This window comes from Struthio camelus, chromosome 1 (genome assembly GCF_040807025.1).
Source record: "Struthio camelus isolate bStrCam1 chromosome 1, bStrCam1.hap1, whole genome shotgun sequence".
Classification (NCBI taxonomy): Eukaryota; Metazoa; Chordata; class Aves; order Struthioniformes; family Struthionidae; genus Struthio; species Struthio camelus.
Genome location: NC_090942.1, coordinates 56283004 through 56305479, shown reverse-complemented (window position 1 = coordinate 56305479; position 22476 = coordinate 56283004). Strand labels below are relative to the sequence as shown.

At 46.3% G+C, this 22476-nt stretch overlaps 1 protein-coding gene across 6 annotated transcripts in view; it reads right to left on the bottom strand.

Moving 5' to 3' along the window:
* Positions 1-22476, bottom strand: part of TCF20 (transcription factor 20) — a 130062-nt gene that overhangs the window by 75551 nt on the left and 32035 nt on the right. The window lies entirely within an intron of this gene.

The following is a 22476-nucleotide window of genomic DNA, read 5'->3' as shown; positions in this document are numbered from 1 at the left end:
TTTCCTACAGATCACGCAGGTGTACAATCACACGTGCGCCTTTAACTCCCAAATGATTCCTTAAATTTGGCCTCCGCTGCAGGGAGGGGGAGGACTGGACTTCCCAACACAGGCATCGGCTCTGTAAGGCCCTTTGGCTTAACTCTGCTGTGGTGGAAAGGGAGAGGCACCAATTTCCTCGACTGATAAACTGAGGCAGTGCTCCGTGTAGCTTAGGTGCAAATCTCTGATCCTCTTTCTCTCTCTCTTTGCACACAAAGAATAAAAGCCGATAGTGAAGCTGACATCTAAATCCTCACTATTGGACATTTAAGATAACCCCAGTGTTTTTGTTTTTAAAACTCAAACATATCAGAAAAGAGAAAGACAGAAGAAGGATTTCAATCCCTGCCAAACCCCCGTCCCAATCCCCTGAGTTACAGATCTGTGAACTCTCACTTGGGATGAGGGCTCTTTGCTTTTATCTCCCTGTGCAGCTCATGTCCTCAGCCCTTTGCAAACAGATGTTGCATCCTCTGAAAGGAGGAAGGAAAAAAAAAGGAGAGAGAGAGCGCGAGAGCGAGCGAGAGAGAGCGAGCGCACACCAGACGATAGAGAGAAAAAAAAAAACATGAGCAAGAATGCTGTCTGCAGATGTCAATCAGGACTTCAGTCTAGGTCTTACCTGCCAGTCCTGCAAAAGGAGGATACATGAATTTTCTAGTTGGATAGTCAGTATCATCAAACAACAAAATTGTGAGGTTTAGATTATAATGCAGTCTCACGTTTAGCAGAAAGGCCTCGTTACATGGGGAAGATGTGGGACAGAGAATCCTATTCCTAGTACCTTAAAAATTAAAATTTCACTGCAAATATCCTTAAGAAATGGTCAAAAATAGTACAGCATTTCAGACCATTTTTGTAGAACATGGTAATATTGGCAAGGGGGAAGTGATTGTAGGTAGAATACTGTCAGGTCTGGGGAAAGCTTTCTCGACATTTTTAAAATTTATAGGAAGGCAAATATTCCTGGGAATGAAGTCTAATGATTACATGTATATAGAGAGTGTCATCTCTATCTTGGCGTTTAGCAGCAATCAACTCCCCCACGCCAGCACCCTCCCCTCCAGCCACCCACCCTGATATTCTTCTTCACCACTTCCCACCCATTAACCCAGTACCTGCAGTGCAGTGTTCAAGTGGGACTGGCGGAGCTGCTGCCGCTGTCATCTCGTCGGAGCTGGCAGTCACCTGCCAATCTCGCCCCCACTTCCTCCTCCCTCCCGCTCCCCCCCACCCCTCGTCAGTGCCGCTTTCCCTGGGGATAGATCACTCTCCCCCCTCCCCAGCAGCCTGACAAATAACTACTGTTAACTCAATAATATCCCCCTCAAAGCTTTTTAATTACCAGCCATGCACAGTGCTCGAGACTTGCACGTACAGAGAGAAACGCGGGACAGAGAGGGAGGCTAGCAACAGGGGGTAGGAGAGTTTGGACTGATGCAGGTTTCCTGTTGAGGGAAAGGCTCATTTTCCTCCACCAGGCAGGTCTGGCACATGCAACCTGCAAAGCCCTGGAGGAGGCTGCTGCCTTGGCATCGGGCAGAGGCGCTCCAGCAAGTGCCCAGTAGGTAACGGGCTGTTGGATACGGGGAGAACAGGGTCCTGTAAGATCTGGCGCTGAAAGCTGCTCCTGCAGGACAAGGGGTTGTTCTTGCACGCCAGCTTAGAAAGCATGATCCAGGATAGCATTTATTTAATACAGCACTTTAAATGGGCAACACAAAAAAAGAACAAAAAAATGGGGGGAGGTGGGAGGAAGGGAGAAAAAAAAAAGATCACGTGCATGTCCTTTTTTATATCTTTACAAAATACATACATTTTAACACATGAAAAGGCTTTCTTCCCTCCCCCCCCCCCAGCTTTCAAGAGAATGGTCTTACTTAGCTTGGGGGGGGAGGGGGGGCTGAAAATTCATGGGGTTGTGGCCTGGGAGGGCTTTTTAGCCTGTACTTAAATGGACAAGGCTTGCTGAACTTTCAGACAAGCTCTCCAACTAATATCTGTTTGTTCACACCTAGTTAAACCCCCCTCAATCTTAACAGGTCTGAATAAGGGTTATTTTTTAAATAATTAGTTAATGAAGTTTTACTTGAATAGTTCCTCTGATGTCATAAGCCTATTAGTGCTCAAGTTGTCTGTTGAATCCCCCTCCCCCACCCCCCTTCCAAAAAAGGGAAGAAAAAAAAAAGATTAAACAAGCCCAGAATTCCTTTTTTATTCTAAATAACATGCTGGGAAGAAGAGAAGCAAAGAGGGATAAAAAAGCCCAAGCCCCACATTCAGTCTTTTTTAAATCATAAAGAGACACTAGAAAAGGAGCATAAACACAAGGCCTTTTTTTTTTTTCCCCCCTCTCTCCTCCTCCCCCCTTTGTAGGTCACCTTTAATATGAAGACATTAATGCTTCAAGTCTTCATTTGCTAAATCAGAGAATAAGTTCAAAATCCCTAACTGGTACTCGATGTCCCCCACGCAGGCTGTGAAAGGAAAGGGGCAGCCAGCGTCAGGGAAGGAGGTGCTCTGCCTGTGGCAAGGACCAAGTCCGACCCTCTCGGTGGGAACCATCGCAGGCTCGGGACAGAGGTGATGCTCTCCAGGAAGGGGGAGGACCTTTAGGATGAGGGCAAGTTGGAGGGAAGGGATATAAGAAAAAACAAAAGCGGGGGTGGGGAGGGGGGGTGGCAAGGGACCAAACACACCTGCGTTTTGTGCTGGGAGCTGAGACGGGGAGCAGGCACACAGGCAGACATGTTCTGATGAGCGGAGCGGGCTGCAGGCGCCGAGCACGGTCTTCCAGCGCAAACCTCCAAATCCCGGGGCAGGGCCGACTGCCGCAGGCGAGGGGGAGAAGGCGGCAACGCGGCCGCGGCCTGCGAGCCCGCTGGCAGCCACCCCTCCGCCCCGGGGGAACGTATTGGCAGTTGAGAGAGCCCCCCGCTCCCCTGAAATAAACAGCAGCCTTCCCAATGCTTCATTAAACTAACACAGCTTCCCGCCATTGCCCCGGCAACCGACACAGACCTCCTGTTTGCCAGCTGGGGGAATTAAAGGAAGCCTGGCAGCCAGCCCCCGGCTCCGCTATCTTCGAAAGCTCGCATTACATTGTCAGAAAGCATCCCCCGGCAGGGGGAGGGGGCCGACAGCCTCGGAGGTGCCATCTTTCAAAGGAGACAGGGCACCCGAGGGACCCCTCGCTGCTCCCCCTTTGGCAAGCTGCAGTCCCCCAAAGGGCCGGGAGACCCCGCTGCCACGTCTCCGTATGCTCGAGCATAGCACAAAGCCTTAGTCAGGCCCCTGCTTCCCAGCAAAACACCCTGAACACGAAGGGCTGCAAAGAAGCGCTCGCCGAGAACAGGAAGCGGCCCCTGCGCTTTGCCTCCTGCAGCCACTGCCTCCAGCCCCCCGCAACAGGAAAGTGCTCCTCTCGGACTCGGTGCCTAGGCGGATTTCCACCTCTGCTCTTCACCCCACTCCGCTTGGGATCCCCAAGACTGGAAATAATCCCCTAAATGGTCCAGCAGCCCAAAGGGGGAACGGTTATTTCCCATCACATCAATATCCCTGTCAAAACATGATCGCAGTTCCCATTAGTTGGCAACGCATTCCTCTTGCTGCCCATCAGTCAGGTAAGCGAGCGAGGTAGCAAATTGTGCCTTCTTGTCCCCAATTTTTTCCCTTTCTCTTAAATCATATCCATGGTGAGGTGAGCCTCAGCATGAGCTCCCTGCTTCTGTCGCCACCCTGATGAATGGAAGGAGGGAAGACGGAGGACGAGCTGTCCCTTCACTCTTCTTCCTTATAACAAATGTTCTCATGAGCTTCAAAGGGAAATGGCAACTCTGTACAGGCTTCAGGTACGCAGACACCCTCCCTCCCCTCCGCTCGCTCTCCATCCATCCACCCGCTCTCCATCCTCCCATTCAAAATAGATAGATGGTCCCTTGGGGCAAGGTAGAAGAGTCCCTCAACGCAGCCTCAGTGGAGGAGCTCATTACTTTTCCCAAGTAATGAGCTTGCACGCACCCAAAATTAGATCAGCAGGGCGGGCGTTGAAGGGGGTGAAGAGAACAAACCTAATTCCCACTTCCTCTGACGGCCCTTGTTCCAGGAAATATTACCAGCAATGAAGGGCAAAACTTTGAGGACTACAAAGTACCTCCCGTGCATACGCCACGGCACAGCTAATACAATACACCAACCGCTTCCAGCACCTTCTTAACGTCACTTCCCCGGGCTACAAACACCACAAAGGAAGTTTGCTGAATTCACAGGGTGAGGAAAACACCTCACTTCAAAATAGCAGTGAATAAAGGCGCACTATTCACTACCTCAGCAATCCAAGTGTATTTTGTCCTGTTTTCCATGACTACTGACAGTGAGTAGAGGTCTCACAGGGAGGAGCATTAAGTATTTATTCCAGCTCTTGGCTTTGTCAGATTCTAATGCCACTAAAATGTTTCAATTCTGGTTGGAAAACCACATTGCTTTCCCAATCCAGGCAGCCCAAAACAACGCTGCAAAGGTAACTCTAACTTCATCTAGCTTTACCTCTCTCTGCAGCACACAGTGTTTCCCCAGCAGAGTTTAACTCTGTCTTGAGAAATCTCTTCCAGCCCTGAGCTGCTTCTGAACAATTTTTATGCCCTATTCCTCTTCTCTTTGTGATAGAAATATTTAGCTATACATTTAATAGCAAGAAAAAAAAATTACATTCCAGATTCAGGCCACCACTCTGAACTACACAATGAAGTGGCACATGGAAAGTGCGAGTGGCACATGGAAAATTAACGGTTATAAACAGCACTCTCTAGCAGTCGTCCAGGAACAAACACAACACAGCATGCCCAAGCAACCCTGCAAAAATAAGCTCAGAGATCCCACCTCAATGACCAGGAGACAGCATTGTAGTTAAGGGCTTCTGAACAAATCTAGAGGTAAGCAGAGGTAAATGAGAGGCAGGAAAATAAAATCAAACACTTCTCTTTCAGTAAGAAGCTCCCCAAAAGAACTGTTACAAACCACAAAAGGGATGTTTTTAAGATTGGGGGGGGGGGGAGAGAGAGAGAGATGACCACTTTGATATCGCCCACTTGTAAAAAAAAAAAAAATATATATATATATATATAATTAGTGACAGTGAGAAAAACACTGCCTTACCCTTGGATGTGGGGTGCAGAGCAAAGGGGAGCTTTTCTGATATTTGCAGGAGAAATTGAGAGGGGTATACGCGCATGCAGACCATTGCAGGTAATGGCCGTTAAACTGGGAAACTTGGCAAAAAGTTGCAGGCCTGCCAGTGCTTCTGGTTTAATCGTGTGTCTCGTGATTTTTGGCAAGTTTCTGATATTCTCATCTTCTGGTTTTCTCTTTGTGCAGCATTCTGACCTCTCAAAAACGGTGTGGGAAAAGCAAGTTTCTAGTCCTTATTGCCTTGAAGAAAAGCTTAAGAAGTCAAAGCCCAGAGACTCAAAAACTGAAAACAAACAGACAAACAAAATCCCTCCCCGAAAGATAAACCTGAGATTTAAACATTAATTGGTTTATAAACTAGTGCCAGGCTTTGGAGGGAGAGGAGGCTGACAAGTCCTGAAGCAAAGGGACATCTGCAGCAATCTGGGCTGCTCTGTGCCCTGTCCCCACCTCTCCAACTGGGAAGCGCACGGAGCCTGCTGTTGCCAAACCCACTTTTATTTCTTCCATGCTCCTCGCTAATTAAACCTTCAGTCAGGTCTGCCTCTCCTCCCACCTGGACTAGCTCAACTCCCGGCTCTCACATTTTTTTCATTCTTCCCCAGACCTAAGAGATTTACATTTCTAGAGTCTCCAAACCCCAGAGCTTCCGGGCGATGGGATGGATAAGGAGCCGTTTTGGCTCCGGCCAAACACGGTCTCCCCCAGGCCTCCCTCCTCCAGGGCTGGGTCTCAAGAGCCGGAGAGGCTCCTGTCAGCGAGCCAGAGGAGCGCAGGGGCCGGGGAGGCGCTGGTCTCAGCGCGCGCACCGCCGTTCGTCTTTCTCGGTGCTGCCATACATGATTAATCGTTCCTGAGACACGCCTGCCGCTTCCCTCTGGCTCTCAAACAATCACAACAGCGGTAGCGGCAGCAGTTGAGAGCAGAGAAACCTCCTAAGGTCCCTGGCCCCGGCCTAGCGAGCGTCTCCCAGCGGAGACTTCTGCTCCTCGAACACATCCCTCTCTCCCCTTCGCGGGCGCACGCACCAGCCTGCCTCACGGCCTTTCAATTAATCTCTACCCTCCCCCCGTTTCCAAACTCGCCTCGTCTCCCGCCCCTCCCCCCCCCCCCCGGTCCATCTGTGTCTAATTGCATTTCATCTGTAGTCATTCTCTGGAAAACTCACCGGGAAGGTGTCCAGAAGACTAGCGCAAGCTTAAACACGCGCTCGACACAGGGAGCGGGGGGGAGGCCGCTCTCTCCGCGCAGGCGGGCTCACGGGCCGAGGGACCCCGTCCTACAGAGCGCCCCTCGGCCCTTCCCCGCTTCCTCACGCCCACCCCAGGCACCGGAAAAGGGTGCCTGCCCGGCCGGAGGGGCTGGCAACCAGAAACAAGAAGAGCCAGGAGACATGGAAAGCGTCCAGGAAGGGCCCGCGAGAGGTGCGGAGCGGAGCTGCCAGGGGCAGAGGTGAGGCTGCTCCGACGCCAGCTCCAGGCTCAGCAGCGGGAAGAACTTACTCCCCCACTTCGCCTCCCGGCATCGACAACCTGCGCACGGGCTCTGCAAAGGCCGACGGCTGTCGGAGAAACAGGAGAGGTCCTGGGAGCCCGACAGGCAGCCCGTAGCATTCAGGGGGTCGGGTCACCTTGCTCCTGCTCTTTGGGATTAACTCCCTTCTCCTCACAGACTTCCCCCATGTGTTACCGATGCTCCCGCGGGGCGCACAGCAAACCCGACCGACCGCTTCCCAGCTTTGCCTGGGGCGGCACACGCGCAGCTCTGCTAATAACACCGCTCCTCAGCCTTCGCCCCGCCGCCTCACCGCTGCTCCTATCCCAGCTGCTCTCCTCTGACAACCAAGAATTATCTCAGGGCTTGTTTACCCTGGGAAGGAGGCAGTAAACCAGGCTGTGAACGTATAGCCCACTGGGCACCAATTCATGCTGTAGCCACTCTTACTGCCTTTCACTGGAGTGAACGGCTTAGCTCTTAATTGCATATGAAAAATGCCCACACAAAGTAGTTCAGAACAGTTAGGGAGCCATAAACTCACACCCCAGCTTACTGCACGCTAACTTTGCTGCATAAACAAGCTTAAGTGCAGAGTGGTTTTACGCTGCAAGCAGTGTTTCCTCCTGAAGAGGCGAGTCCTGAACTCAGATTATTTCAGGTTTTAGATCGTGTGCTGAACACCTGTAGCCCGAGGGCTGAGCAGAGTCCTCAGCTTCATTTTGTGCAGCCCGGAGCCACGTGATTTCACACATCACTATTGGATAATGTGAAAGAAGGCGGTAATGTGGGACCCAACACAGGTGTCTGAAAGGCCAGCTTGGCTCTCAACAAGAAAGAAGTTCTCCACTTTTTCTTCAGAGAGTCGATCTTCCAGTTGCCAGGGGTCAGGGACTGAACTACTAACCCATATAAAACTACCTTAAGCCTTGTCCACTTCCTGCTAAAACTTTAAATATAAGAAGAATTCACAGCTTTGGTAAGGGTGACAGATTTACTTTAGAAGGCCAGCAACTTTAAAATAGAGACAAATCCTTTTTCTATTTTTATTTCTCCAACAGTCAGTAGCTCTGCACACAGATTTGCTTCTACCTATGCTGTCAATGAGGAGCGTGATTATAACCCCAAGCTTTTTCGTTCACTTGCTTATCCTTCCATTTACAATAGCTACCCATCAAAATCAGTCCAAGACATGCAAACACAAAAGTAAGCAATTGAGTTACCATGACTAACAAGTTGCCATTTGTCAGCTGAGTCACAGTAACACTGAACCAACCTGATGGTTTAAGCAAACATTTTACTTCTTATTGCAATGAAGAAGGATCATCGAGTCAGTTACTACAGCCCAGATGACAACTTACAATCTGATCGTGCTAAGTCAACTTGCTGGCAATCATCTGTTCATACATTTTGCTATGCCAATATCAGATTTAGCCAAACCTTTTGGTTCCACCAAATGCCATAAGCTAAATGCATTTTTGCAGTACAACTGTAATGTTGTTTGTGGTGAAGATGCAGAGAGCTACTACCCCATTTTTATCCCTTTAAGCCCCTTCTGAAGACACTTATTCTAATGAAAAGTGCCACACTGAAGAGGTTCACCTCCGGAAGTAGATGCAGCACAAGCATATAAATCTTTAGATAAATACGAAAATCATTCCTCCTTCTCTCTCATCTTCCTGGGGTATTGGACGCTGAACTGAGCATCCAGAAGTCTGCGTTCAGCTCCCAGGTATGACGCATACTTTCTGTTCCACCTTGAACTACACCATACAGTTCTTTATGCAGCTATAAAATGAGGACACTACTAATTTTGAGATAAAGCAGGGAAGAACACATGCGTTAATTCTTGTAAAGAACCCTACAGAAAAGACAAGGGTTGTACAGACAGCTACATATAAGTATATGCAACACATTTTCCACTGTCCCTGAACCCTAACTTTGTTAGGTAGTCTACAGAGTCAGGTGCTTTCCTGATGGCTACTCATTTAGTGAAAACAAGGACCTGTGAGAAAACAGACAGCACTTCAACTACAGATTAATTTTATCTCCTTACAGCGCTAGTTCAGAGCCAGCACAGGCTGGTAGTAAGCAAAACTGGCTATGAGGCGACAACTTGTGACAAACAAGAGCAACACATGGACTCAAGACCGCTGAACAAGCCCCCCCACATGTCACCACCACAGAAACTACTTGCTACCCTTCTGAACTCTTCCAGAGGTCAGGAATTGGGAAAGACATAGACACTTACCTGCCCTCCTACTGCTAGCGACACTCTGCTCCATGTCAACACACATCCTCCACACTGGCAGAGGAAGTTTTCACTGACATTGCCTAAACTGCACCGTTGGAGCCCAGGGACTGTCAACCCAGTATCTTTTATCAGCACAGACTACTCCTTATCAGAGAAGAAAAGCGCACAAGGGAGAGAGAAATACACACACACACAAACAGTGTTTCTCTGATGCTCAGCATAAAAATCTAATCAAAATTGTACCAGAATGGTGATGTGAAAAGCACCCTGCCAAGTCAGTAATAAATATAAAATTCATATCTTACATTTCCACAGTATATCACCTCTCATCCCACAGTACTTTATGCATTGTTAGGACTCAGATGAATCCCCAAATCAGAACAGATTTGTACTTGAATCTAACATTTTTGTTGGCTTCACATTCATTCAGATTACATCCTTAAGAGCGAGAAGGATAACAGACACTTAAAATGGCCCCTTGAATGCGGCAGCAGCCATTTTAAACAGGGCCTAGCTCCTTCCAGCCACTGACTCGTTCCCTGAAGTTTGTCCCCCAGAGACCATTCGTCCCTCTCACTCCTCGAGTCCTGCAGTCAGTCCTGTTCCCCGATATCCTTCTTGTGGCAAAGGAAAAACAAAGTGATGTTTTTAGGGTGCATAAACAGCTGGTCTGCCCCTGTAGGCCCAGTCCATGATATTCCAACTCCAGAAGTAAGCCGCATCACCCCAGAAACGGCAGCCCCTGGGATCTCAGGGCCTGAGCAAGACTCAGGGCAAAAGACAGCAAAGCCCTCTCCTCTCAGTCTTTAGCTTTCCCAAATACTACATAACGCCTCCCACAGGTACTATACGTAGCAGCTACAGAGACCAAGAACAACACATTGGACAGCTGATAGCATTAACAGCTTCTTCTTTTTGTGAAGGCCACATGAATTGGGAGAAAAATAGAGGGGCCAAAAAGGGAAAAATCATTTTGGCTTACTTTCTGTTAGTCATACTCCACCCCCTGTGGCTCATTACCTGAATACCTATCACTGAGTCCTCCTGTGATAGGTTCAAACGTGAACATTCAGTCATGCCGTTCTTGCTCACATTAGCAATATGCTTATATGACAAAACAATGTCCATTTTTGGCCCAAAGATTTCATGCTCCAAAAGACAAATGTATAAAAGATAGGAGGCATGAGGAACTCTACGAGTGTCAACAGCAGTAGGCACCTTAAGATGGAAGAGCTGATTTTCTGCATCATACTTCATACATTGTACCATATCTGAGCACAGCAAGTCTAAGTAGGGGAAACATCTTCCAAGAGCTCAGCTAACACATGAAAGTATCTAAAGAAAAACCAAGTTTTCAGGACTGCTCAACCATCAAGGCAGCAGGGCTTCAGCTCTTCAAAGTTCTGACTATTGCACTTCATAGTCCACAGATTATCTTAGACTACTCTGCCAGTATTACTACTGGTAGGAGAGCTAACTACGGTTGGCAGTCGTGAGAAATGCACTGCAAGGTTTCCCTTCTGTCAGTAAGGCTGCAGAGATCTTCATATTCTAATCCACTCACTTCTTGGTGGCACTGTCTACAGACCAAGTATTTGGGGAAGAAAACCTCCTTGGAAGCCACAATATAAATGATTTAGACTAGCCCATCAAAAGAAGGAAAAAAGAGCTGCTAATGTCTGCAGCCGCTTCCAAAAGGAGTACACAATAAAGGTAGGAGTCATCTTCTGTAGTTCCATATACATTTATCTGCATCTACACTGACAAAATCAGGACAGTTATTCATCTCTGGTAGCAGCAATACAAGCGCAACACAGTCAGAATGAACCCTTTAGAAAACAAAAAACAAACAAAAAAAAACATGATGTCATTTAGCCTTACAATGAGATGATAAACTACGCATCATTTGTCTTCCTTTTCCTAGTATAGATAAGGCCTGAGAACAGCAGTACCTGAACTGCAGTTCGCAGGTCACTGCTGGTCTGTGAAGCATGATAGGAGGTCTATGCAGCACGGCTATCTACAAACAACACTCAGTAAGCCACAGTACCTAATAAAACTCCCCATCCATTGCCCTGTGTCAGGTTTCTCGTTATGAACACTGCAAGTCTTTATGCCTATATGAAAGATAAGCATTTACATCTGAACGAAAAATATTATTCTGAGCTTGTCTGTTTTGACGAAAGGGAAGAGGCAGTATGAGACCCTTCCCGAGAGAGCTGGCTATGTCAGAGCAACTGAAACATCAGCACTTTCTACTCAAAGTCATTGCAGTGCTGGAGGCATAGCAGACACGGGACGCATTGGTGAGCAGGCTCTCGGAGAGGGCAGTTGCAACAGAGCGGCTTCTGCATGCAGGTGGGCACGGCTGCAAGCAAAGAGCTGCACTTGCTGCAGGCGCTTGCAGTACTAGGGGTCTTTAGAGCAGACAAGCCTCAAAGTGTTTCGGTTGCAAACATGCCAGAAAACTGGTATTTAATTCTGGGCAAAACCTGCCCAAAAAGCTCATGAGAAAATAGAAGGTTGCAGAAGAGTAACGGGTACATTACCAGAAATCAATCTGCAAACAAAAAGACTAAATATAAAGGCTTGCTCATCAATGACAAATTTGAGACGGGAATTCAACCGTCTACAGATTTCTGACGGGCACAAGCAAAAAGAGGGACTGCTTAATGCTACCTGGACTACGCTCAGGTCTAGTAGAAACCAAGAAAGAAAAGACATAGGCTTGTTACTGAGATGTACAATATGGGAAAGAGAGGACAAATCGTCTCAACAGCGAGACACATGGTCTGTCTTCTCAGGAAAATGATGGAAATGCAATCATTTGGGACAGTTAAAACCAAATTGGGCACAAACACCAGAAAATACATGGAAGTATCACATCTACTGTGCTTTGATCATGCGTAGAACTGGATGATCTGAACAGTGGGGTTTTTTTTATTGCTGGCAAAGGGATATTCACTTCCACAGCTGAAAGGAGATTTATTCTTCTTCACTTTCACCTTGCCATCATCTATCCAGGGGTTGGTGTGGGACAGTCCCTCTCACAAATGAATGCAATAAATGTGTATATGCAGTAGAGAGAGGCTTCAGGTGGGACCTCCATTCCCCACTCTATGAGGATAATCAAAGAATCGTGCTGAATCAGACTGGCTGTTTGTTTTGCTTAACATGTATTTACTTCAACAAGTAATTAATATTTTGAGTGGAGAGGGCCTTTGTTAAAGATTCACCACATTCACCCCTTCAATTAAGGTTTTAAATGCGCACATTCATAGATTCATTTACACCTCCCACTTGTCCTTCAGCAATGCCAGAAGAGACCAGAGTTTACATTCCTGGCATCTCAAAGATAAAAAAAGAAACATAACCAAATCCTCCACAAAACAAAACCAAAAGAAACATAAAAAAAAGAAAAGAAAAGAAAGAAAGAAAAGAAAAGAAAAAAAAAAAAAGGAACAACCTACCAGGTCTTTTATCCATCATCAGAAAGAAATGGTGTCCAAGCAGAGCTTCCCTTCCCGTTTGCAATACCGTAGACAGTAATTTGAATTAAGGTGCAACTTATGCAACTGGGGCACCACCAGGCACCGGAGGGAGAAGAAAAGGTTGAGAACGAAGCTCCCCAAACTGGATTTGCCCCTGCCCGGGCAGGCTCAAAGGCCTCATACGGCGGCTCGGCACGCGAAACGCAGGTGGGGGGGAGGGAGGGGGGACACGCTTGCCCAGCACCTGCGAGAGGCCCCGGCAGTCTCCCCGGTGCGGGGGATGAACTCTGTGGACTTCAGCACTGCAAAGCGGCTGCACTCCCCACCCCCGGCCCCCCCCTCCGCCGGCTGCCAGCCTATTTGCATATGTTAATTGCAATGTCAGGGTATTTTGCATACGCTGCTGGCGGGAGCAATGTTTGTGCCCACCGTGTTCACTTATTTAGGGGGAAACGGCTGGATCCGACTCTACCTGTACCGTGCTGATGTCACAGGCAGCTATTTCCAGCCCGGTTACCATGGAAACAACAAGGCCTCAGCACCAGTTAGCAGTTCAATATATAATTTACTTATTCTTTTTCACCTAAGTGATTAGGACTCAAAATACAGAAGCATCGCACATATAGAAAAATCCTCTGATCGTTTCGCAGGAATTTCTTGAAGGGGGAGGGGGGGGGAAAAAAAAAAGCCTGAAATACTAAGCTGCGTTTTCTCCAGGAAAAGACGAGACAAATACAAGCCTAACACAAGAAAACCCCCTAATCCTCCCCCCTCTCTGTCCCCTGCCCCTTCCAACTTTCAAGGGAGAAAAATGCTGCCGTTTCTGGAAGATTTCACAGGGCTGTCACCCTTTGAAGGAAATGAACAGACAATGGAGAAGGAGATAAAAGCAAAATATTGGAGCTGTCACAGCAGATCAGGTCTTTGGTCCGTCTCACCTGGGATCCCGCGTCCCACAAGTGGCCCCGTAGCTGCTGCTGCCTTTGAAAGCATCACACGCCTGCCTCGCTGCGCACTGCTGTAAACTGCTGTAAACAGTCGGTGATGGATGGCAGCCTGACCCCCAAAGAAGTCTTTTTTGACTTTTCTGCAGATGACCATTATACATTAAGCAAAAGGCCTCTTTCTCTTCATTATTCATCTTAGAAGAAACAGTTATTAATGTTACTAGTCATTGTAACACTAACCAGACCCTTTCAGAAGTCAATCACTATCTCCGTGGCCTTTTATAACACAGATTCCCAGGAGCTGCCTATATTTTCCATATTTTTTTTTTTTTTTTTTTTAAAACGAAGGCTGTGGTCACAGCTGAAGTGATTTCTCTGCTTTTCCACTGCCTGGTTAGTCACTGCAGAAGCTTGTGCAAGACCCAAAGGTTATGCTTCAAAATACTGGTCCACTAAGAGAAAATACAAATATTTTTACTGGAAAATTTTTCAAGGAATTCATCTATGTTCAGGTAGCTTTAAGTACCGGTCGTAAGGGCTTTTTATTATTACTATTTATTTTTCAAAATAGGAAGTTTTAAACATTGATTTCGAAAAATAATTGTTTTGTGACTAAACCATGTGGTCCAGCAGAGTAACAGTAAAAGCAACACACACACACACCCCCCACCTCCATTTCCCAAAACAGAGCAAGTCATCACAAACCATCCAAGCCTTACTCCTCCTCCCTGCCACTTATTCCTCACAGGTCACAGGTCGAGAGTAGGGAAAGGAGAACCGCTACTGACATGATTGAAACAACAACAAGAGATGTATCAGGCTAAATTTTAAGTCACAGATATTACTTATTAAAGGTGAAAGGAAAAAAAATGCACAGACAAAACACTTGCTATAGTCAACTTTTGTTTAGGTTCCTAAAAATTTACTTTACACGTCAGAGAGCTTTCACCTACAAAAGAGAGCAACACTGGACAACAACTTTAAAGTCACCAGGACAAACCAGCAAAGGGACGGGCCCAGCCATTAACACTTTCTAAAATCCAAGGGACTATTTCCTAGAGAAATCAGGAACTCGGGCCAGTACCACCTTAGGAGCTCATTTTAGAGGTCCTCCAACTCAAAAATTTTTAATAAAATAATTTAAAGTGGTTAGTACATTCAGATGCTTAAAAAATATATATATCTATATATTTTGCCCCAAGTTTAGAAATGTAGGCTAATGTCTCAAAAGTAAAAATTATGTAATCAACAAAGCTAATTGACCTTGCCACACCTTCTTCCTTATTTCTTCCCTTTTCTTCCTTCCAACTCCTTGACTCATTCTACCTTTCTCCAAACTACTGCTTTCGTTTGTGCTCCGTTCCCTCCTTCTTTGATCTGCAGCATCTCCTTCCCTCTAACCCCTTTCCACAATGCTGCACGCTCCCCCCTACAGCTCCTCACCACGGTCCCTCCAGTATGCCCTGGCTGAGGCTCCTCTTTGTTTTTTTCCCATTACTTGTCCCTTTCTGTCCCTTCATCTTCTCCCCCCTGTTGGGTCACAAGGTGCTTCCCTCCTTCCCTAGTATTAGTACCTGGTGCACACTCTACAACTATCAGCTGAATTAAACAGCCACAAGATCTTTTGAGAGTTTGCCAGGAACTACCCTGATTTCAGAGAAAACAAAAGTAAGGGAAAAATTTAACTGATTTAGCTAAGACCACATGGAAAGTAGTGATGCCCAGATTAAAATACAGAGTTAAAAATCACTCAGGTCTGTATTTGGGCTACTTCATAGTCTAGAATCAGGCTGCACAATCAACAAATCAAAAAAGATTTATGCCGAGTCTAAATCAGAAACAGCCACTGAGAGAATAACGTCTGTTGGCTTTGCATTGAGAAGTATGCTTTAAAAGATGATTAAATGTTTGTATTTTAGGGAAAAATAAAAATAAAAAAAAAAAAATCAAAGAACCCCCTTTAAAACTCCTTTGCTACAGCATCTTATTTGACACAGGGAACTAGGCTAGAAGAATATTTTGTAGTGATTTTAGCTGTGGGAAAATGGTACTTTGTATAGAGCTCATGGCTGATTTAAGAGTCATCACTAGGGCGAGCATCTTCCTTCTCTACACAGCCTACAGTGGTCTGGCTTGTCTCAAAAAAACACCACCACCAAAAAAGCTGCTGATTTCATAAGGAAGTAACCTAAGAGGCTGTTTGGAGCATGAAGTCAACTAAATATGGTTCTACTTATTTGTTTGTTTTGGGACGGGGAGAGGGAGCCAGTGGCAAATTCTCAGCCCTAACAACCAGCTCACAATAAAAGCTTATGTCAAGGGTTCCTCTAGGAGAAAAGAAAAAGAAGAAAATAAAGTTTTTATTTAATAAATAAGTGCCAACGCATTTGCAAGATTCCAAAACTCGGGCACCTAGCTCTAATGATTAAAGAGCGTTTCACCTTGAGGCCACCATTTAAATCTAGCCCAGATAAGGCATAATCCAAAACTGCCTTTGGAGAGCAGGTCAATAGAGTTTACACCAAAAAAACCCTCTGTGTACGGAGGTGATACAAAACAGGTACACTAGGCAGGTCATGTCCTAATACATACTTAGCTCTACGCTGCAAACTAAACACAGCTGTATTTGAATGCATGACCAAAGTTTTCTGCATTTCCTTTTAGTGGAAAGAGAAAACAACCTAGGAAACACTGTACAAAAATATTCCATCTATCTGCTTTATGAATGAGAATTCACATACCAAAAGGCAGGAAATGAGGTAAGGTTGCTTTTTCCCTCATTCTCTATATTGTGACCGCAATGCACGCATACATTTATAAGTATAAGGCTATAGAATATAACAGCCTACAAATATCTATCTGCATCTCATCCAAGTGCTGGTCACTTGGGAAAACTTTGAAATGCAAGAACTCTGCGACTCTGATACTACAACCATTGCCAGTTGGGAGCTAACATAGATTTCTTTTTTCGTTCATCCTGCAGTTTTGAATTATAATTTGCTCATTAGCCTAATAAATATCTCATCGTTGTGTGGCCCGTAACAGCAGAAACAGCAGTTATTATAACAGATCCCCACTGCAACAGAGGAAGCTCTTCTGACCTCAGTATCCCAAAGCACTTTAGACAAACAAGGATCCAATATAGCCACGATCCTCAAGGAGCTTTCCTGCTAACCCAAACATATGCAAAGCAAGAGGTGTTACTCTCCTTTCTCCAGAGCGCACACAAGCTTCTCCCCAGTCACGGGAGAAATATCCCATCCCGAGAGACTTTTTTTTTCCATCTGCTCCCTGTAAAAAAAATTAACAATCTATGTGCCCCTATGGCACAGGGGCAACACGTGCTATAAAAAAGGTTCACTAGCTCAAGAGCTTTGGCTGTGCTGAGAATATCAGTTTTGACCAACATAATTTCCTGCTATTCCACTTTTCCTAGGTTGCCACTACATCTGTCCTGAATCTACATGAAACTCCTGTTTAGGCTTGATCCAGAGCCTGGCAACAATTCCCTCCTAGAGTAGAAGGGTAAGAAAACCAAAAGGTATTAACAGTCAACAGATTTTTTTTTTTTTAAAACTAATCAATGCAGATAAAAATGACCCCAAAATAATGAGTCTGGTTTTGTTTGGGTTTTTTTTTTTTTTCCACTGAGATTATGATTCTGTTGAAACCTCCCCTGGCCCATTCCCAAAACATATGTGTGAAGAAAAGAGTGATGACTCTCCCAAATGTACCGAATAGGGCAATTTTGGGCCCTCCTCCAAGATCTCTCTCCATCTGTCCATCTCCTGCCTGGCAATTCATTCTGTCCCCCAAATCTCTAACTCCACTGTGTTCTACGGCTCCCAGTTCTTCAGCTCCGCTCTCAGCCCTGCATTAATCCTGCCATATCCCACCCCAGAGCCGCATCTTGCTCTTCTGCAATTCTGCGTTTCCTTTCTCAGACTTCCACTAGGGAAATTCTCCATTTTTCCATTCCCAAAGCCAGGTGTTCCCTGGGACAGGGAGGTGCCAAGCCCACCGCTTGCAAAAGGGAGCAAAGCAATCTTACGTTATGGATCTTTGTCTTTGGTCAAACCTGGCGTCATTTCCAAAAGCAAAGAAAGCAAGTTCTGTCTCCTTTCTACAGCAGCTCAGGCTACCTTCTGCACCCCAGGTGGCTTGCTTGTCCCATTTCACCACGGGGTTATTTCTCAAGCAAGGCTGAACCTTCTGGCAGCTTTATCAGACCTAGTCCAGCCCTGCTGAAATCCCATCATTTGCACACACAAAAAATGAAAAGAATTAACACTGATGTTACAGCCCATGCTACTGATTGCCCCTGTACACTGAACATTTAGATACTGATGCTCTAAGTGCCCAAAGGAGGTGGCAGAGACTCCTCTGCCTGCAGCAGAAGGAGGTCTTGAAGAGATGAGAGATGGACTTCACTTTTCCTGAGAATCAGGCTTTTTTTTTTTTTTTTTTTTCCCTCAGCGTTCTGATTTACAGCACAATCAATAGGTTTCTGCCCACTGCTGCCATTCCCTTTATTTTCAGAATTGATGGGCGGCAGCGTGCCAGCACTATTGTGTTACAGACAAACTGAGAAATGCCACCGAGGCTAGCGCGAGGCTGAGTCAAGCAAGGTCAGCAAAACACAAGCGGGCCAGGCAGCATGCTGGAAGGCGCTGGGCAGACTACCCACCCCACTTGGCCATGCCAACGCGGCGCGCTCCGCTCTATCAGTAACCCTTGCCAATACCATTTCTTGCCCCGCAGAGTTTTTGCCAGCCGAGCCGCTTAACTTAGGTCTCTCTCTCATACACACATGCATGCACACACACACACAGGCATTGTATCTGATCACTTCACAGCCCGTGATACCCTCATCACACCCTTGTGAAGCTGGGAAATACTATTAAACGGGGATAACGGAAGAGGGCAAAGGGTGTAGGCAGAGGAGCTATCTAAATAAGCTGAAAACAAGCCGTCTGATAACACATCAAGACAATCCAAGCCCTTACTGCTGCTGAAAGGGGAACTGAAGCCCTCCTGCCTCTTCCCTCCCTCCCCCAGCACATTTCCCTGACGAGATCTGGATGAAAATTTATCTTTTTGCTAGGTTAGTTTTCAGCAATGCATTTGCGATGGTAACAAGGAAGCAACAGGAATGTGGGAGGCAACTGGGACCGTCCTATTTGCCAGCAGTGATGAATTATATCTGCTTCAACCAACCACAGAGCCATGCCCAGTGTTACCCCAGACTCCCAACTCAAACCCTAATACTGCCTCATCTTCGAGTCCTGCATTTCAACTCTGCATCATAAACAGCACTGATTAAATGCAAACCAGCTTCCATCCAGATTTCTCCATCTGCTTCCCTTCCCCCACTTTAGTCAAATGGTCCATGAGCTAGCTTAGAGGCAGCCATCTTGGATCAGACCAGAGGTCCACCTAAGTCCAAATTCCACTGCTGACAGCTGCCAGAAGCAGACAAACCCCTGATATCCTCTCCCAGCTTTCAGCAGTTTAGGGATTTCCTCAGTCAGAGGATAAAACCAGACCATTGCATTTAACAGGCATCAGTGGATCTATTCTCCACAAATCTAATCCCACTCCAAACACATTTATATACTGGGCAGATAAACTCCTGTGGCAGCGCGTTCCACAGCGCAGAAGACGCACCAGAGGAAAGAGTGTGTCTTCAATTCAAGCCTGTTTTCTGACCATTTTGCTGGATACCTCCTGTTTTTGCCCCACAAATTCGTGGTGCCTTGGGTGGCAACTCTCCCATGCTAAGTGGCCCACAGTTACGCTGCCCACATGCTTCCACATCTCCCCTCTTCAAAAGGGGTTCAGGCCTAATTCCTGGCCTTCTTTGCCAGACACTCTGAAGGCCAAAGCTTCCAAAAGAAAGCCCTCTGGCACATCCTCTTCCTGAGATGCAGGAAGCTGAACAACTGAGCCAACAGAGGCAGGGTAGGGTTTGAATCATGGTGTGCCAAATCCTAGTCTAGCATACTGCCTCCAGTGGTATGGTATGCCTCCCCTTCCTTCCTCGGTTTACATCTGCTGTAAGTGATACTGCATCCACAGCACTGCAAGTACAACTTAACACTAACCCGCAGCTTCATAAGTGATTATTTGTACAGTGCATCATACCAACAAGGATCTATTTCTTTTCAACAACAAGTGCTTGTATCACAACTTGCTATCCGGCCCTGCCTTTCACCCTTCAATGCCTTTTGAAGGCTTTTTCCAGGCAAAACACATCACGCACTCTGACTTCCAAAGTTAAACAGATGCAAGAATTTGTCTTAATTATGATGCAGTAGATCACGCAGCTCTTCAGAGCTTTAAGGAAGCAAACAAACAAACAAAAAAGCCCTCCAAACTCAGAGTCTTTCCCCCTTCTCCCTTCACCGCCCCCCCTAACTATAGGCATGGTCATTTGGTCTCCCACTCCTTACAGAGCAGCCGTAAAGGCACAGCTGGAATAGCATGGCTGTTGGGGACAAAGTCAGCTTATACAATCACTGATGCTCACTCCTTCCCCTTGCACTGCCCCCAGGTGAGCAGTCACTGGGAGGCAGGATTTGTTTTGAATCAACCACAACCACCAAAAAAAAAAAAACACTCAGACAACAACCTCGGGTTCAAACCCTTGCTCTAAATCAGAGGAGCGTCTGTAAACCAGTAGGCTAAGGGATATTCTGGGCAGCTGGACAATAAAACATTCCTTTCTCTGAAATACTTTTATGAAATGTTGCGTTTTAGACCGACACTTATTACTGTTTTAAACTAATATTTTCAAAGGAAAAAATCATTTAATCAAAATTCCCAACCAGCTCAAGCGCTCATATCTACAATGGAAGAAAAAGAGAAAAGCTAAGAGGGACACGGAAGGGAAGAAAGAGTGTTTTCAGATGAAATGAAAAATATAAGGAAGAATCAACAAAACGGAGATGGTCAAGAAGTCTTTTCCAGAGGCACACCACTATACAGGAGCTTTTTGCACCAGAAGATAGATTTCATGACAAGCCAGAAAAGTGGTGACCTGTTCTAAGCAAGTGCAAGGTAGGGGAATAAAGAGGAGGGAAAGGAAAGGAAAGGAAAGGAAAGGAGAAGCGAAGCTCAAACAGCTCAAGCAGCTATAATGCTCTGACTAGAGCCAGTGGACAGTAAACTATAAAACACCTTGGCTGGGTGGAAGGATAAGCATGAACAGAGGGGCCCCTCATTTTCACCTCCAGTGTCTGTAATTCCAGCAGGAAGCTCCCTGAATACTTAAGATTTTGAGAACAAGTGAAGTTTATTAAATGCAGGCACTGATCGCACAACTCGAGAAGCGGCCTTACAAAATCACATCCTTTGCAGCCACAGGAGATAGATGCACATGGAGCGATAAAACTACTTACACAGTCCAGAGAAAAACTGGCCAGTATCTTAATATAATTAGGCTTTCCTAAGGATAATGAAAACATCCACAATGACATCAGAAAGGAAATCAGTTATAAACTAGCATAGACCCTCACGTGTCAAAGTGTGAGCGAGCCAACTGACAGAGACATAAAGAAACAGCTTCTTTCTCAGGCTCATTGCTCCAAACTATCCACAGGGGAGGTGCTCTTCACCTTCCCACAAACCCTTGGTCTCAGCTCCAGTGCCAAAGCCAGGACATCAGACTGATGGGATCAACGGCCCAAGCAGCGTGGTGGTGCTCCTCAGGCACCTTACGCTACTGCCTGCACAAAGCAAAGAGCAGGCTTCCTCAGCTACACTGTGGTATCCAAGGACCCCATCATGGGAAGTTTTGAGTGATCAACTACCTGGTTGAAACATACATTTTGTCACTAGTAAGAACCATAAATAGTTTCTTTGAATAAGAGACTATCACTAACCTGCCATTTTTACTCTAGCCATAAGGGAGAGTACCAGATTAGGCCTGAAGGCAGAAGAGGTAAAAGGCTCTGCTAATTGCTAATCTCTTTTTGACAGCTAATGAAAACCATGCACCCATGCCAGCTCTTTCGTATTGGTCATCTCCTTGCAATTAATTGACAATTAGATGTTGTTGATGCGCCCATGAACCACAGAAGGGAAAGAGGGACTGTTTCTGGAGGGAGCCAAGATGTTAACCTCAGTACTTGATCCCAGACGGCAAAACCAATCATTGCCTCTACGTTCCAGGACATGACTTACGCTACACATTTTGATAAGCCATTCAGTGCGTGCCTACAGACCTCAGGCAGGCTAGAGCAGACCTATGGGGTACAACATCTTCTGGCATCCAGTTCTGTAACTCCACCTCAGGCAACCCACTTACGCTCTTTCTCAGGCCAGGTCAGAAAGGAGAACCAACAGCGCCTTATCACACAGATAGAGCAAAGAGACACAAACTGCAATACCCCAGTCCCCCCAGCAAGCTGCTGCGGCGAGAAGCTTGGACGAACCGTTAATAGTGGGTGTGAGTCATACAACAGGGATCTCATTCAGTTTTGTCCATCGTTCACGTTCATCCTACCTAACTAAAATAATCACAGAAAATCCAGTTCTGTAGAATATGACATCAAAGTTTGGGCTACCCATTGCATCTACCTGCAACCTAAGTCTGAGATGCAGAGTAGTTCTATGAGAAGTAAGATTAATCTGCAAATATCAGGAGAGCTGATCCCCCTTCCCTATCAAGCTTACAGATCACAATCCTCTCAGGCAGAAACGTGGCTTACAGCAAAAACTTGGGGGAGGGGATCAAGAAGAAGGATCGGAGTACAACGCTACATCTAAGATAAGCTTTCCTAGGGAAATAAGGCACACAGCAGAAAGACGTTTCTGCTATGCAAAAAACAGCACGGCCCACGTTCACCTGAACTGCTCGCCCACAGGCTCTAATCAGCAACAGCACATATTCCACTAGCAAGGGACAGGCTAGACGCGTTAAGGCTGAGGGAACAGAGGGCAAAGAGACACAGGGGAATAAAGTTAGCTGCCTCCAAGACCTCCGCTCTCCCAAGGTGAGAGCAGAAAGTCATCACTCAAAACTACTAATGGAAAAAAGGGAGAAGGTTGGGGCAGG